Here is a 16,910-nt window from a genome sequence, read left to right as displayed (position 1 = left end):
GTTTGTTGAGCTCCCTATAATCCGGACACATGCGCCATGATCCATCATTCTTGTGCACCAATACTACTAGAGCAGAGAAAGAACTTTGACTAGGTTGAATTATACCAGCATCTAACATTTCTGCAACCATACGTTCAATTTCACTCTTTTTCAATTTCAATTTCCGTTAGAGCTAATTATCTTTCTCGGTTTCCCTGCAATACCCCTTAATTCAACTTCTTTTCCTTACGCACAAAATTTCATGAAAAGTTCTTGAAAATTAAAAGCTATTGTACCCAAGGATTGTAGCCATTAGACTCCTAGTACAACATCAACACCATCCATTGCAATGGAAAGCATTGGGTTATTCAATACATATTCTCCCATGGATAGCTTGATATTATGGCACTTTTCAAAGCAATTTATGATTCCTCCACTTGCAACCATCAATTGACACTCTCGTGCTGGATATAGGAATCAATTCAATTCCTTGGCTATCTTACAATGAATAAAATTATGGGTACTGCTTAAATCAATCAACACTATTACATTTTTCTTCTTGATATGTCCTTCTATCTTGATAGTTTGAGGAGTGGTAATTCTAGCCAATGCATTACAAGATATGGTTGGATTCATTTCATCTTTCTCCAGAGTTTTTTCCTGGTGTATATCCTCTTCTTTTGACATTTCTTGTTCATTTTCTTCCTCCTCTTCACAATCTATGTAGAACAATTTCTTCTCAGCACTCTTATGACCTTCAGTGTATTTGTTATCACAACTGTAACAAAGCCCTTTTGCTATTTTTTCTTCCAATTGTTGTGGTGTCAGCCTTGTAGGTTGTGGAAGGCTAGGGGAAACAACACTTCTATCTTTATAGTTGTGAGTGGTGGGCTTCTCGGTTTTCATAATTTTGCTTTCCATTTTTCTTGCCAGCCTGAATGCCTTCTCCAATGAATCAGGTTCCCAAAGGAGAACCTCATGTTGGATGTTACCCTTTAAAGTCCCTATGAACACATCAATCTTATGCTCATTTGGAATATCTTTTACCCTTATGTTCAATTTTTGAGAGTCCTCAATGTGCTTCATCATTGAACCCTTTTGTTTGAGATTTATCAATTGGTTAAAAAAGGCGTTGCTTTTTGTATCCTCATAATGTGCTATCATTTATTTCGTTCCAAATATAAAGTTGCAATACGTACCTTTTGTGTGTTTTGCACATTATGGAGATAGAAAAATTACTCCATTTGTAGTATCCATGTTCTGGGATACTTGCCATCAAACTTCCTCATATCGATTTTTGGAACATGGTGGGTTTTCAATCCAACATTAGAGTCTATGAAATCATGATTAAAATTTCTTTTGTTTTCATCATGAGTTTCCTTTACTACCCTTTCACCATTAGTGACCATTTCTTGTAGCAACTTATTCAAATTTATCTTCAATTCTTCCATCTTATTGTCCATGCCATTCATCTTAGCTTCCGCGCCATCCATCTTAGCTTCCATCTTAACTTGCATTCCATTCATATTAGCTTCCACGCCATTCATCTTGGCTTCATTTACCTTTAATGAGAGTGAAATTTATTGTACTTGGTCTTGTAATTTTGATAAATCATGTTGGATTTCTTCCTCTTCTTCACAAGTCATGCTAGAGCTTTCAGGTTGCTTACTAGGTGTTTCCATTTTCTTTCTTCGGGGAATTAATTAATGCTAATAATTCTTCACTATTCCCTTTGAATTCCTTCAAACTAATCTTTCAAACCAATCTTATGCAAAATTTAAAAAAACTACACACCTTTTTTTTCACTTTGTAAGAGCTCGATATTAAATCTGTTGTATCTCTGTAACTGCGGAACTCAAATATCTAAAATCTCGTTCTGCAGTAGCCTTTTGAGTCCTCTTTGTAACCCTGCAAGTATGATAAATATTGGATTCTCCAAGGAAGAGATATGCCAAATCTCCCACGGTGACCTGATTATAAAATAGTTCAGTAGAGCAAACTTGTACGATGTGCCACGTGTCACTGTTTCAAATTTAGTACCTAAAACTGATATACAGAAAACTACAGGCCATCCTGTTTCTGAAACTTCTTACGAAATTTCAATCTGATGCTCAAAACAAAAGTTATGATGCTTTTCCGCAGGTCACTTGTTTGGAATGTAATTCGGGAGTTTGCAAAAACCCTAACGTTCTCAGATCATATCTCCACAAATATAGTGAGACAATCTTTGAAATTCGGACCCAAAGTTTAGAAAGATTTCGGCTCAAATGGGTTTTTTTGTAGCTTCTGAAACGTCGCAGAAATTTTTTTATAGAGAAAATGCCATGATGACCTGTTTGGAGCAGCGAAACCATAGAATCCAAAGCTTTGATACCAAATGTTAGGAAACCAGCTCACAAAAAGATAGAAAAGATAGATCAATGCCTTAGAATTCAGCCTCTTCGAGGGGGCAACCTCCTTTACATTCCACAAATGAACAATTCTTGGATGATAAAAATTACTTAACCTCCCTTCTATATATAGGAGTTTAAGGGGTCATAATATAATCAAGCCGACATAACAGTAATAACATAAGGGCACAAAAATAACAATAGTGGGTTTATATGGGGCATATTAACAACAATATGGAGACAATAGGGGCACAATAATAACAATAAGGAATACAATGATAATAGTAATGGGGGAATCACTAGTATTATAGGGGCCTAAAAAAATTCAAAATATATGTTTCAACCCTCCCAATGCATATGTCAAGATTCAAGTGAGTATTTTCTACACACATGCCATAGACTCTAATAGTTTCCTTCCAACATCCGGTACAATTTCAATGGGAAATGGGTGGTAATTATTTTTCTATAGGAAATCATATAAGCTTGACCCAAGCTTCTCAAAAACTTGTTTTTACATCCATCCACAACCTTAAAAATAGACACTAACAACCAAATACGAAATGCAGAGTACTCAGCATTTGTGAAACAAAAAAAGAATGAAGATATAAGTTGCTACAAAATATTGATGATGCAAGTGTGATTCCGATAATAAAACCATTCCCACATCTACACACAACTATTTGGGGAGATGGGGAGATGGAATACATCTCAGACAACCATTTACAAGTACTACATGTATATTTTGAATCAAAAAATTATCCAGGAATGTTGGGTCACATGCCAAACATGCCCATGTATTAAATTACACATGTAAAAATAACACATGCATAGTAAATAATCATAACAGATACTTCCTCACACTATGTGCTATTTCTGTCATATTTAGAAACTTCATGATGACATCAATTTCAATCATTACTACCTCTTGGTACATTTTTAAGCCACAAATGATTTTGATAGCTACAAGATCCTTTGATTTTCGGTCCCAATGCTCCAAAACTTTCCCAAACGTACCTACAAATATTGGCCATACTCCCATCAAAACAAAATTCATCGGATACATGATCCATAACAAGAAAAATCCAACACACAATGTTTCCTAGATCCTTATCTTGCCCCATTTTACTGATTATTTTATTTGCAGAGCATAGAGCAGAAGACATATGAGCATAATATTGCAATGCTATAAGCATTTACAAAATATAATGTCTCTCTTCCTTTTGCATAGAACTACTACCCAAAAAAATATGAAAATTATATATAATGTATATTACACGATATAAAAGAAAAAAAATTATTTCAAACTTATTGATATCAATATTAATACATAGATCAAGCCTAACTTTAAAATATAAAGATAAAGATGAAGATCAATGTTTAGTGCGTTGCATTTGCTTTTTCCTATAGGGATGGGAATTCATGGAATGAATGGAGGAGGTCAACTGAAAGGAATGAAGGACACAAAGCAAGTAATCATCATTATCATCCAAGTCAAATGTTGCTCAAACACTCATACATACGTGACAAAATTTGCAATTATGACTAAAACTCTAACTCTAGGAATGATCCATCGTCTTGCAGAATAATTAGTTGAGAAGTTGTAAATATGATCGAAACCCTAAACCAAACTTGATTGTTTGAGATTCTAATTGGTGGAGAAATTCTAAATATGGCGAGAAAAATTAGACCAAACTTGACTATTTTAAATTCCTAATAGGGGATTTCCAAATTGTGTTAGAATCAACCTTTCGACCATTGCACGCTGAGAATTTGGCAGGATACTATCACCCTAACGAACTAGGGGGTTCTTGCTAGTAATGTTGGAGTAATTATGGAAAGAAGAAAAATAGAGAAATATAACCCTAACTCTGTCTATTGCGTGAGGGATGTAGGAAAATTGTTGCTTCCTATCATATAAACCAATATTATAAATTAAGTATCCCTCATTGACATAGATAGGTTAAGCCAACCAATACAATTCCAATCATAATCACTTAAACACAAAGCACAAAACACTGGAAAATTGTCTTGCAATTTGGAACCTTCACATCGTCTGAAGAAACGAAAAGTATATTTTCAGGCTTTAAGTCTATGTGAACGAGTTTCAACTCATGCATATCTACCACACACAGTTGACAACATTAGGATAAGGAAACCTTGGATTGAAATTATTAGTACCCTTAAAAAGGCCCATGACAATCCAATCTCATAAATTAGGAGTTAACATGACCAATGAAGTAGAGTTGCAGACAAACATTTAATATAAAATCAAAATATTTCAACCCTCCCAATGCATATGTCAAGATTCAAGTGAGTATTTTCTACACACATGCCATAGACTTCGATATTTTCCTTCCACCATCTCGTACAAATTCAATGGGAGATGGGTGGTAATTTTTATTTTATTTTTTCATAGGAAATCATGTATGCTTGGCCCAAGCTTCTCTAAAACTTCTTTTCACCTCCATCCACAACCTTAAAAATACACAATAACAACCAAATACGAAATGCAGAGAACTCAATCTTTGTGAAAAATAAAAATAAAAATGAAGATATAAGTTGCTACAAAATTCTGATGATGCAAGTGTGATTTTGATAGTTAGACCATTCCCTCATCCGCACACAACTGTATGGGGAGATGTCATACATCTCATACAACCATTTACAAGTACTACATGTATATTTTGAATAAAAAAATTATCCATGGGTGTTAGGCCACATGCCCAACATGCCCATCTATTAAATTGTACATGTAAAAATAACGCATGCAAAGTAAAACATCAAAACAAATACTTCTTCACATTATGTGTTATTTCTGTCATATTTAGCAACTTCACGAAGGAAATCAACTTGAATCATTGTTACCTCTTGGTACTTTTTTAAGCCATGAATTATTTTGATAGCTATGCGATCCTTTGATTTTCATTCCCAACGCTCCAAAACTTGCCCAAATGTACCTACAAATATTGGCCATACTCTCATTAAAATAAAATTGATCGAATACATGATGTATGACAAGAAAAATCCAACATACAATGTCTCCTAGATCCTTACCTTGCCCCATTTTACTGATTATTTTATCTATAGAGCATAGAGCAGAAGACATATGAGCAAAACACATCAAGGAAATGGATTATTTGTAAACTAGGTTGTGGTATCAAACAATAAATCTAAAAACGCTTGCTGAGATCCCATACTAACATTTAGGAAAAAACCATTGGGGATCAAATAAATAATAGTGAGGCGAAATATTTGTTATGACATTGAGGTGTCAAATTCTCTCCAAGTACAAACATGTAATGACCATCCTTGTCATCACTACACCATGGTGGGGAGGCATTGTGGGAGATCCCTACTTTAAATTTCATAGTTGAAGATGAAGGCCAACTATGATCTGAGGATGAAATGGAAGGTTCTGCCCTTGCTGATAAAGTGAATTTGACTTCCCCTTCTTTGTTTTTATTCCCGTTCCCAACATATTGCATAGTAAATACTTGCAACTATTGGGCCTACACATAAACATTCATTTATACAAAAACTCTAACTATGTTTATTATTATGAAACCATAAATCTATATGTACAAGAAAATTAAAAAAATGTCACAACAATTTGAAGGTCGGGAGGAATCTCTGTGCTCTGAGTGTTATAGCATAGATCTATGAGGAAAATGGATAGATGAATTTCGAAAACTAAAACCAACTTGAATCCGAGAAGGGGGTACATCCCATGATGACATTATCTTCCGACTATTCCTCATAACTATGTTTATTATTATGAAACCCTAAATTTGAATGTACAAGAAAATTGAAAAAATCTCACAACAATCTGAAGGGAAAGAGGAATCCCCATGCTCTGAGTGTTATAACATAGATCTATGGGGAAAATGGTTGTGATGGATTCCTAAAACTAAAACCAACCTGAATATGACAAGGGGGTATGTCCCACTATGACATTATCTTCCCGCGCTGTCTCATATTTTCGTCAAACAAACATATGTTGGGTGTGGAGCCTGAATATCTTCTTTATTCATAGGTATCGCTGTGTTGGACCCTAGTTCCTAATGGGTCAAAAATTCTTCTTGTTTAGCCGCTGTCAGGGGGATCCAGGAGGGGCGACGACGATTTTATGAGCCCTCCCCTGGTAGGGATTCGCGGGTAACACCCCTGAAGCTAAAAATAGATGTATAAAATTGCCTTGTAAAATATTGTAATTTCATAGTCAATTTGGGTCGTTCATTAGGAAGATGATATGATGGTAGAAGTTATGTTTAATTTAGGGCTTTTGGCCCTAGAGGGAAACCCCTCGATTTTTATGAGGGAATTGTATTGCGGCTGGCAGGGGTTCGCGAGTAACACCCCTGAAGCTAAAAGTAGATGTAAAATTGCCTTGTAAAATATTGTAATTTCATAGTCAATTTGGGTCGTTCATTAGGAAGATGATATGATGGTAGAAGTTATGTTTAATTTAGGGTTTTTTGCCCTAGAGGGAAACCCCTCGATAAGGTTCTCCTATTTATACAAAAACATAAGAAGCTACCTCATTAATGGAGGTCCATTACTCTCTCCCTAGATCCCTAGAAAATCTTATAGAGTTACAACTCAAATAGATAATGATGAGACACATATCGTCTTTGACCTTTATCCTAATATTATTCCATATCTTGAAGGGAATTCGAATTTGAGCATTGGAGGCCACATAAGGGTGCCTTGGAAGCTTCCAAATGACCTACACATGTCATGAAACTCAAGCCATTTTTAAGTATTAGCAAGTATATGTCATTTTTCTAAGTTTTAACCATAAATTCACTTAAACTACTAGAAATCATTATATTTTGGAAAACACAAAGGTAACCCATATAATTATAAAAATGGAGGCTAATGAAAGGTTATATGGTCATGGAGTTACGACATGTGAGTGAATGGTGGCGATAAAGGTGAAAGTGGATTATATTTTGAATACATTTTGGAGGTTCTACATACCCCCCAACTGACATTATTGCATGTCCTCATGCAATCTACTGCATTGTTTAATCATGATTTTCTTTTGAATGAGATTGGCTTATATCATATGTCCTTAAACTTTGAATTTGACAATTTCATTTCTTTTTGCAAAGTATTCCTTGTCATACATTGAATTGCAACATGTTTGGTTGGTTCTTGTGTAAAAACCAAATTTTAATTGGTATTGGTTCTTGTGTTTCAACACCTTGTTTCTTTTTGTTGCAGCAAGATTCATTGAACATATTTAAGAATGCATCTTTAAATCAAACATATAATATGCTCATCATTTAGGCTTTATTTGCAAATCACATAACTTTTGAACCATAATGCAATCATAATTGATTAGGACAAGTATGTTAGGATGAAATGAAGTGATATGGATGTGATAATAAATGGATGTCCCTCCCCCCCCAACTAAAGGTTTTTACAATTTTTTTTCAAATGATAAAGGAAATATGGTGAAGTATTTTCCAAAAATTATAATTTCAGTATTCAAGGAATTCTATGATTAAAATCTAGAAAAGAACATACCTTTACTTACCTAGGAAGTGGACAAAGCATATGTAGAGAAGTTGTAGTTGCTGTTGGATCATGGAATAGAATGTGTAATTTTATCTGCTTCTTGTTTGCATAAATGGTGGATGAGGTGGTGAAAGTGGATTCTTTATTTCTTCTATTAAATCTATCGTATATGTTGCAAAATGCTGAAATGATATAGTCTTCACCTGCTACAAACCCGATGGTACAATTCTAACCATGCGAATGAATGTGTTGTTGTCGAGCATGAAGAGAAGTCATTGGATTACCAAACATTGATGAATGTCGTTAACCAATGTGATGCAAACTCGCCATTAATGTCAACGAGTACCAAGGTACCTAAGTACATCTTGTAATGTGCAAATAGATGAGCTTATGTCAAGCCACTTGCAAGATATAACGATCAAGGGACATTGATGTATTCCCGTGATTGTTAGCGAGAGAACTTGTCATTGATGCATACAAGCCTCAAGGTACTAATAAGGAATCTAGCCCTTAACCTAGATAATGTGCTGATGTCGATAGGCCAAGACTTGTTAGAAGGGAGGCCTTAATGAATCCTCCATCATCTAACACGAGCATGAAATGATGATTTTGGAAGGACTATGAACGAAAATTTTTGCAGTGGATCAAGGTTTATTTTATGGAAGGGAAAATGACAAGAGGGTAAACAAGTGAATGGAAAGAAAAAGGAAAAATAAGCATGTAAGCGAGCTGAATTTCTCTCTTAATGGGTTAATGAATGGAAATTATGGAAAATGTGAAGGAAACATGCGACTCTTTGCAAGGAAAATGGTGATGGCAATGCTTAGCGAAAATGCTTGGGTAGCTTGTGAGTTTGGAGAGGAAAAATGATGGCATTTATGGATGATAGAAATGGATTCAATTGGTTTATATTTCTTGAAATTGGTCGTAGAAAACCAACCATGTATAATTGGCTTCCTTCAATTCTCTGATTGCCCTGGAACCTGAAAATAAACAAGGCACTAACATTGCAACAACGTAAGTGTGTTCAAAGAGAAGTGATCAATTTCTCTAGGTACATACGAAAAAATTGCATAATTGACAGGTTCATGACGTGTTTTCGTTTCAAATGGTTAGTCCAATTTCACAATCACGATAATAAATACAATTTCTAAAAGAAAACAATTTCCTCAATTTATGTTTGAATCATAGCATTTCATAAAGATAAGCAAATACTATTTGCTAATGCTTGATGATTCTTGCAAAACAATCCTTAATAAAAAATTCATGAATTGATCCTGCAGATAAAGCGCCCTTACAGTTCTTCTTGTTTCCTCCATCATACTTGAAGACATAATCATTAGACAGATCCAATAAATTTTGATCATGATTTTCTAATTAGAATGCATTGTTGGCAAGTAGATCATTGAGTTAAATACATAGCTACAAAATTGTTTTTCAGCTGCAGAATTGTTGGTCAGCTGCAGAATTGTTGGTCAGCTACAGAGTTGCGCAGTTTCTGTAGCTAAAATCTTGAACAGACAGTTAAGTACACATAGATATGCAATTTTGTTATGAAAAAATAACCATTCCAATCTTCAAATTGATCAATACCTCTTCCAGAAAGTTTAGCAAATAGAACAATTTTTTGTAATTTATTTATTATTGTTTTATTTTATATGTTTTTTTTTTATTGTTTTGATTTTGTTATTATTTTTTTAATGTTTTGCTTTGTATTTTCATTTATTTAGTTTATTTATTTGTTTTTATTAACTTTTTAAATGATTTTGTTTTTAATATATATATATATATATATATATATATATATATATATATAGATGTACATCATGTCTAGATATGCCACTCATATTCCTATACCCTTGAGTGATTGTGGTCTTTGATAATTTCTTACAACCCTCTTCTTGTTCTTTTTACTTTCAAATACATGTGGAGATTTGGAATTCAATCATGCTAGGGATTTCAAAAATAACACATTTTTCATGTAATTTGTTTTGAGCGATTCACAAAATCAAGGAAAATTGGATTTGGGGCACCTAGAACAATATAGAAAACAAATAAAAATATCAAAACTTAACAAGTTGTGATAAAAAAATTATTGATACTGGTATCCCTGAAATGCTAGAGGAAGTGCTCGAGGTCAAAGTGAGGGAGGTCACACTCCCAGGGCTGCCAACGCCTTTTCAGAATATCTCTGGTATTTGATTTGTTGTTCGATATGCAATTCCATCCTTTGAAGATCTCCTTGCACTTGCGATCATAATGCGGTTTCAGCCCTAGATCATGAACCCATCATTGAAGCTTCTTTTGTCGATCCTTCTATTAAACCATCACACAGATTCTTTGGAAATGTATTTCAAATGGCACGTTGGTGGACATCTCCAATATTTTCTTGTTTTTTTTGTTTTTCCATGTCTTCTTCCTTTTGATTTTGCGTCTTCACCACTATGACTGGGCAGGGACTATGGTGGTACAGAAAATTGCTGACGCTCCCAAGGAATGTTCTTGCAAGCATGCCACGTCCATAGCTTCCAATGACAACTGTGTCATATTGTAAAGCTTGCAACCCCTCACAAACCCTTTGTTTTGTTGGCCTTATCACAACCATACCTTCACATGGAATATTTGTCTCTTTTGAAGAATATTGCGTATATTTCTAAACTAAATGCTCACTATCATTTAGTGCTTGAACGTCATCATTTTATGTAAGATCAGTTGGCACATAAACTTCTTTCATGCCAAATTCTCTTGTTCCCATAGTAGTAACTGGAAGCATAGTTGGATGATGCACATGATAAACAATTACTTTATCTGGTTCTCTGCAAAAATTATGAAGGGCTCATATGAAAGCATGAAATGCCTATGCAGATCAAGTTATTGCAATGAATATCATGTTGGATACTCATTCTGATTTCAAGGGATCATGCATCAGAGGCAACTCAGGCTGTCGAATAATTGCCACTGGGAAAATGTGTTATGCAATATGTAATCGATGAAATCTGATCTGCCTTGTCAACAATCCAAGTCCTTGGATCACCTTTTTACACGTTTTTCTTCTGTGGCAGTGAATCCATGGATTTAGGTGTCAGTAAATCAAAACTCTGATTTTTCAAACCACCATAACATCCAAAACCGGATTTGCATTTAATTAAAAACTGTTTTTCTCACGCAACCTGGCAGATAAGGCTGCAAAGAAACCTGAAAAATATCTCAAACGGTTACGAATTTGAGAAAATCGCTCCTGGGTAATATAATTAACCCCGTTATGAAGAAAATTCATGTTTTAGTTTTTTGAAATGTGCTTTCATTTGGCTATAAATCGTGTTTTAAAATGACGTGTCGAAAACTGCTACACATATTTGGAAAATGCTCAGGTAAGTGCTAGGTCTTGGAATTAAAAAATGGTTGTTTCTTTTGTCAGAAAATTGCCAATCTCAAGCTGCTCTGAAACACAAAGCTCAACTGCCTCTATTGGGAATAAATACATTGAGGATTTGGAAGATGTTAAGTTGAAACTGTCCAAATTTCAAGCTTCACCAGATGCGAGTGAAGCATTGATTCATTTAGTAGAATCTCAATTTTCATAGTTTTTGAGAGAGATAGATAAAAAGAGCAAGATACTAGAAGAACATGAGAGACATGTTACAATGTTAGGAAAACGGGTTGTTGAGTTGAATGAATATGTTAAAACAAGGGAGAATTCTCAAAGGCATCAAAGGGAAGAGGTCCTAAAGCTGGAGCAAGAAATCAAGTTTGCAATTAGCAAAGCTGATTTTCACAAAGAATGTGAACTTGGGAGGATTTTCATGAAGTCTATATGAAACCTCATATAACGCTTTCTTCACAACAACAACAATGGTTCATCAAATTTGCCTCATACGATACATCAATTGAACCACAATCCAGAAAACTATAACAAGAGCATTGTTTATTGTTTTATGTAAAAGATTGGGATCGGCTTTTAAAACAAATATTTGGTGCAAATGCATATTGAATTGCAGGAAGAAGTTGAGCTATAGATGATTAGCCAAGTATGCAGCGATTTAAAGCAAGATCTAATTTTATTTCTTTTTTTAAATGATGAATTTTGGATTTTGATTTTTAAGCTAATGCAATTGAATTTATTTTTTTGCAGGTCGCACAAGAGCCAGCTATTAATTTGTCAATTCCCTTGGAAAATGAAGATAGTAAAGAAATGAAGATAGTGAAAAGAGAACTGTTTTTTTTTATTAATTTCAAACTTACATTTTCCTTATTAAAAACATAAAAAATAAAATTTAACATGATTTTTTTTAATTGAAAAAAAAATGATTTTTTGTTGAAAATATTTTTGTGAGGTTAGTGAGAATGTAAGAAAAATAAATAAAATCTAAAAATTTTAAAGCCTAAAAGCTTTAAAAATGCAATCAAGAACCTTAAAAAAAATGCAATCAAGAATTTTTAAAAATGCAATCAACTTGATTTTATATATATATATACTATATAATATATATATATATATATATATATATATATATATATATATATATATATATATATATATATATATATATATTTTTTTGTTTTTTTGTTTTTTTTTTATAAGTATATGAATGTTTCCGGTGGAGCCATTTACAGATTAAACTTTCTAAAATGTTCATATCCAAATTTGTGAAATGTACTTGATTGTGCATGAGGACATGAAAAATTGTTTTAACCTTTAGATTTGCCGCAAATATCTCTTGAAGAACGGATGAATGTCGTGGCGCAATCACGTTTCGATAGCATTCCTCAATGTAGTCCTTGTGCTCCAAAGAATGTTTGATCTGCATTCTAGATCCTTTGTCCATAAATGGTTAGTATTGATTTTTTTTTTAATATTTTTTTATAAAAATGATATGCAGCTAAATGATTTATGCATCTACATGCTTTAATCATGCATCTAATTTTTTCTTGAAGAATGAACTCTAGACTAAAATCTAGTTCCTATGCACACTTCCCCGACATCGGTGCCAAAATGTTGAGGCAAATTAATTACCTATCATTTAATTGTCAACCCGAGGGTTTCGTAAAACTTGCGAAGTGTGCGTGCACTGTATATGCTAGAAATTAACTTTCAATTTAGATCAATCTAACTACATAACCAAATGATGACAAACGAAATTCACCTATTCTAATTCAACACTCAATTCAAAAGAAATTATAGTACAATTATAGTACAATTACATGAAATCCAATCTACTCTAAGGGATCATGTGTGCATTATCAAATCAGGATCCTATGAAATGAATAATCAAAACCCCATGACATGAAATGAAATAAAAAACAATCATTCTTAACATCTCACACAGGAAAAGATATGAAAGCAAATAAAAACAATTTTTTTTAACTTCTAGATAAGAAAGAAAATAAAAATAATCGCTCTTATCCTCTAGGTAGGAAAGCAAATAAAAACAATCACTCTTAACCTCTCACACAGGAAAATATATGAAAGCGATAAATCTTAATCTATGAAAGCAATAAATCTCAATCTATGAAAAACAATAAATCTCACACATTATAGGTGGCCAATCCAAAAGCATGAGAGATGGCAAGTTGAGAGGCTCCCAGTGCAAGTATTACCAATCAAGGTGAACATCACTCATGAGCATGGTGCTAAATCTAAATTCCATTCAAAACATAAGTAATCTTAAATTTCCACCCGAGTATCTCCAACTTTACACATGCCTTTGAAAGGAGAAGGCTCTCCTATTTATACAAAAACATAAGAAGCTACCTCATTAATGGAGGTCCATTATTCTCTCCCTAGATCCCTAGAAAATCTCATAGAGTTACAACTCAAATAGATAATGATAAGACACATATCCTCTTTGACCTTTATCCAAACCTTCTTCCATATCTTGAAGGGAATTCGAATTTGAGCATTGGAGGCCACATAAGGGTGCCTTGGAAGCTTTCAAATGACCTACACATGTCATGAAACACAAGCCACTTTTAAGTATTAGCAAGTATATGTCATTTTTCTAAGTTTTAACCATAAATTCACTTAAAATACTAGAAATCATTAGCTTTTGGAAAACACAAAGGTAACCCATATAATTATAAAAATGGAGGCTAACGAAAGGTTATATGGTCATGGAGTTGAGACATGTGAGTGAAATGGTGGTGATAAAGGTGAAAGTGGATGATATTTTGAATAAATTTTGGGGGCTCTACAATCACAAAATCATTAGGAGTGGAGATTCCATATTCAATGAAAGGGTCTTGTATAAGCATCAGATGCAAGAAAAGGGACAGGAAAAAGAAAGCAAAAAATACAAAGTGCTTGATGAGATCACAGGAAAAGTAAAGGTGTTTGAAAATCATAATGATCAACACACACAACAACAACAACATGCACCTCAAACACCTGAAAGTGGTGTTAGAAAATCTACCAGGATAAGTAGACTCCCTGAATGATACTCTCCTTCGTTATATTATGTATTGTTGATTGATTCTGGTGAAATAGAATGTTATGAAGAAGTAATGCAGGTAGAAACCAGGAAGAAGTGGGAGCTAGCCATGAAAGAAGAGATGGAATCCTTGGTACATAACCAGACTTGGGACTTAGTTAGACTGCCTACAGGTAAAATAACATTGTAGAATAAATGGGTTTACTGGTTGAAGGAAGAAGGTGGAGGTAGAAAAAGGTATAAAGCTAGACTTATGGTGAATGGGTTTGAACAAAAGAAAGGTATAGAATTTGATGAAATATTTTCTCTTGTTGTTAAAATGACTTCAATCAGAACTATTTTAAGTCTAGTAGCAGAAAACGATTTTCATCTTGAGAAGTTATATGTAAAGATGACCTTTCTCCATGGGGATTTGGAGGAAGAGATATATATGTAGAAGCCACAAGGGTATGAGGTAAAAGGGAAGCAAAAACTAGTGTGCAGGTTGAAGAAGGTTTTGTATGGCCTAAAACATGTTCCAAGGCAGTGGTATCTAAAATTTGTCAGATTTATTTCTGAACTAGGTTATACTAGATGTCACTCTGATCATTGTGTTTATCTCAAAAGGCACAATGATGGCAACTATATTATATTGTTATTGTATGTAGATGACATGCTTATTGCATGGTCTAACATGCAGGAAATAAATGTGCTCAAAGAAAAATTGGCAAATTCATTTGCAATAAAGGATTTGGGTGCTGCAAAACAAATACTTGGTATCAGAATAAATAGAGACAGGAAAAATAAAAAATTAACATTGTATCAGAGTGAGTACATACAAAAGGTGTTGAAAATATTTAATATGTGTAATGAAAAACTAGTTACTACACCTTTGGCTAGCCATTTCAAACTAAGTAAGGAGATGTGTCCCAAGACTCAGGAAGAGATGGATTATATGTCTAAATTTCCATATGCATCAACAATTGGAAGCTTGATGTATGCAATGGCCTTCACAAGGCCTGATATTGCACATGAAATGGAAGTTGTAAGTAGGTACATGAACAATCCAGGAAAAGGACATTGGATGGCAGTGAAATGGATTCTTGGGTATTTGGTGGTTCAAACATTGCCCTACAGGGATATGTTGATGCAAATATGGTATGTGATAGAGATAACAAGAGGATCACCACAGGGTATGTGTTTATTGTAGATAAAACAACTATCAATTATGTTTAAAAAATTTAAAGTGTTGTTACACTTTCAATAATGGAAACAAAGTATGTTGCTAATATAGAGGCTAATAAAGAAATGATTTGGTTGCAAAGGTTTATGGATGAATTGGTTAAGACGCAAGAGATGGGAAGGTTATACAGTGACTGCCAGAGGACCATTCATATTTCAAAGAACTCAACATTTCATTCCAAGACTAAATATATACATCTCAAGTACCATTTCATACGGTCAGTGTTGGAAGATGGACAGTTGAAGCTGGAAAAGATACACACTATCCAGAATCTTGTAGACATGTTAACAAAAGTTGTAACCAGGGAGAAACTAAGATTCTGCTAAGTTTCAATTGGTCTTCAAGTATGATGATGAAGATGAGAAACAACCAGGTCCAAAATGGAAGAATTGTCTAACAAATGAAGCAATGGCAGAGTCGCAATAATCAGTATCCAAGTGGGAGATTGTTGGGTGTGGAGCTTGATTATCTTGTTTATTCAAAGGTATCACTGCGTTGGACCCCAGTTCCTAATGGGGTAGAAATGCCACCTATTTAATCACTGACAGGGGGGGCGATGATAATTTTATGAGCCCCCTTTGGTGGGGGTTCGTGGGTAGCACTCCTGAAGCTAAAAAAATATGTAAAATTTCCTTGTAAAATATTGTAATTTCGTAGTCAATATGGGTTGTTCATTAGGCAGATGATTTGACGGTAGAAGTTATGTTAATTAAGGGGTTTTTTTCCCTAGAAGGAAACCCCTCGATTTATATGAGGGAATTGTATTCTGACTATATATATGCGTATTCTGAGCGAGAAATATAGATGAGATTGTGTGAGAGTGAAGGGAAATTACAATGGATCTACTGTAGGTTGTATCTCTTCATTTTGCTGGATAATATAAAAGGACTAGTTGTTTCTCCGTGGACGTAGCCCAAATTGGGTGAACCACATATATTTATGTCTCTCTCTTTTTTTATGCATTTTTTGTGTTTGTGTTTCTGCAATATTTTGTGTGTTCCATTGCTTTGTAATATATAAATTTCCAACAACATGGAGGATGATGATATTTTGCAACGCAAGCCATGGCACCCATGAGTATCTAGACAAATTTCAGTCGCACAAGGAGAAGGTGGCTCACTTAGGTTTTGAGGGTTTGTAGATATGAGAAGAAGAAGATAGGGTTGAAAGAGGCACAAACACGTGTAAGGCAAAATATAATCCAACACAACATCTGTAACTACCTTCTAGCACAATATTCTCTATCAATGATCTAATGGTTGAGCATTATTCCATTGTCTAAAAATTAATTCAACGGTGCACATTGGCACAGAGTGGCATGGAGGGGATTTCTTCACAAAGGGAACACCTTACGGCGTGATAAGAATC

At 34.1% G+C, this 16,910-nt stretch overlaps 1 pseudogene; it reads right to left on the bottom strand.

Moving 5' to 3' along the window:
* Nucleotides 1-4,363: 4,363 nt before the first annotated feature.
* Nucleotides 4,364-16,910, bottom strand: part of LOC149221166 (serine/threonine-protein kinase AFC2-like) — a 77,857-nt pseudogene continuing 65,310 nt past the window's right edge.

The sequence above is a fragment of the Pinus tabuliformis genome, chromosome Q (genome assembly GCF_031772625.1).
Source record: "Pinus tabuliformis cultivar Carrire ecotype Pingquan chromosome Q, CPIR1, whole genome shotgun sequence".
NCBI classification, from domain to species: domain Eukaryota; kingdom Viridiplantae; phylum Streptophyta; class Pinopsida; order Pinales; family Pinaceae; genus Pinus; species Pinus tabuliformis.
The sequence above is the reverse complement of the archived record's forward strand: the minus strand, read 5'-3'. Positions and strand labels throughout refer to the sequence as shown.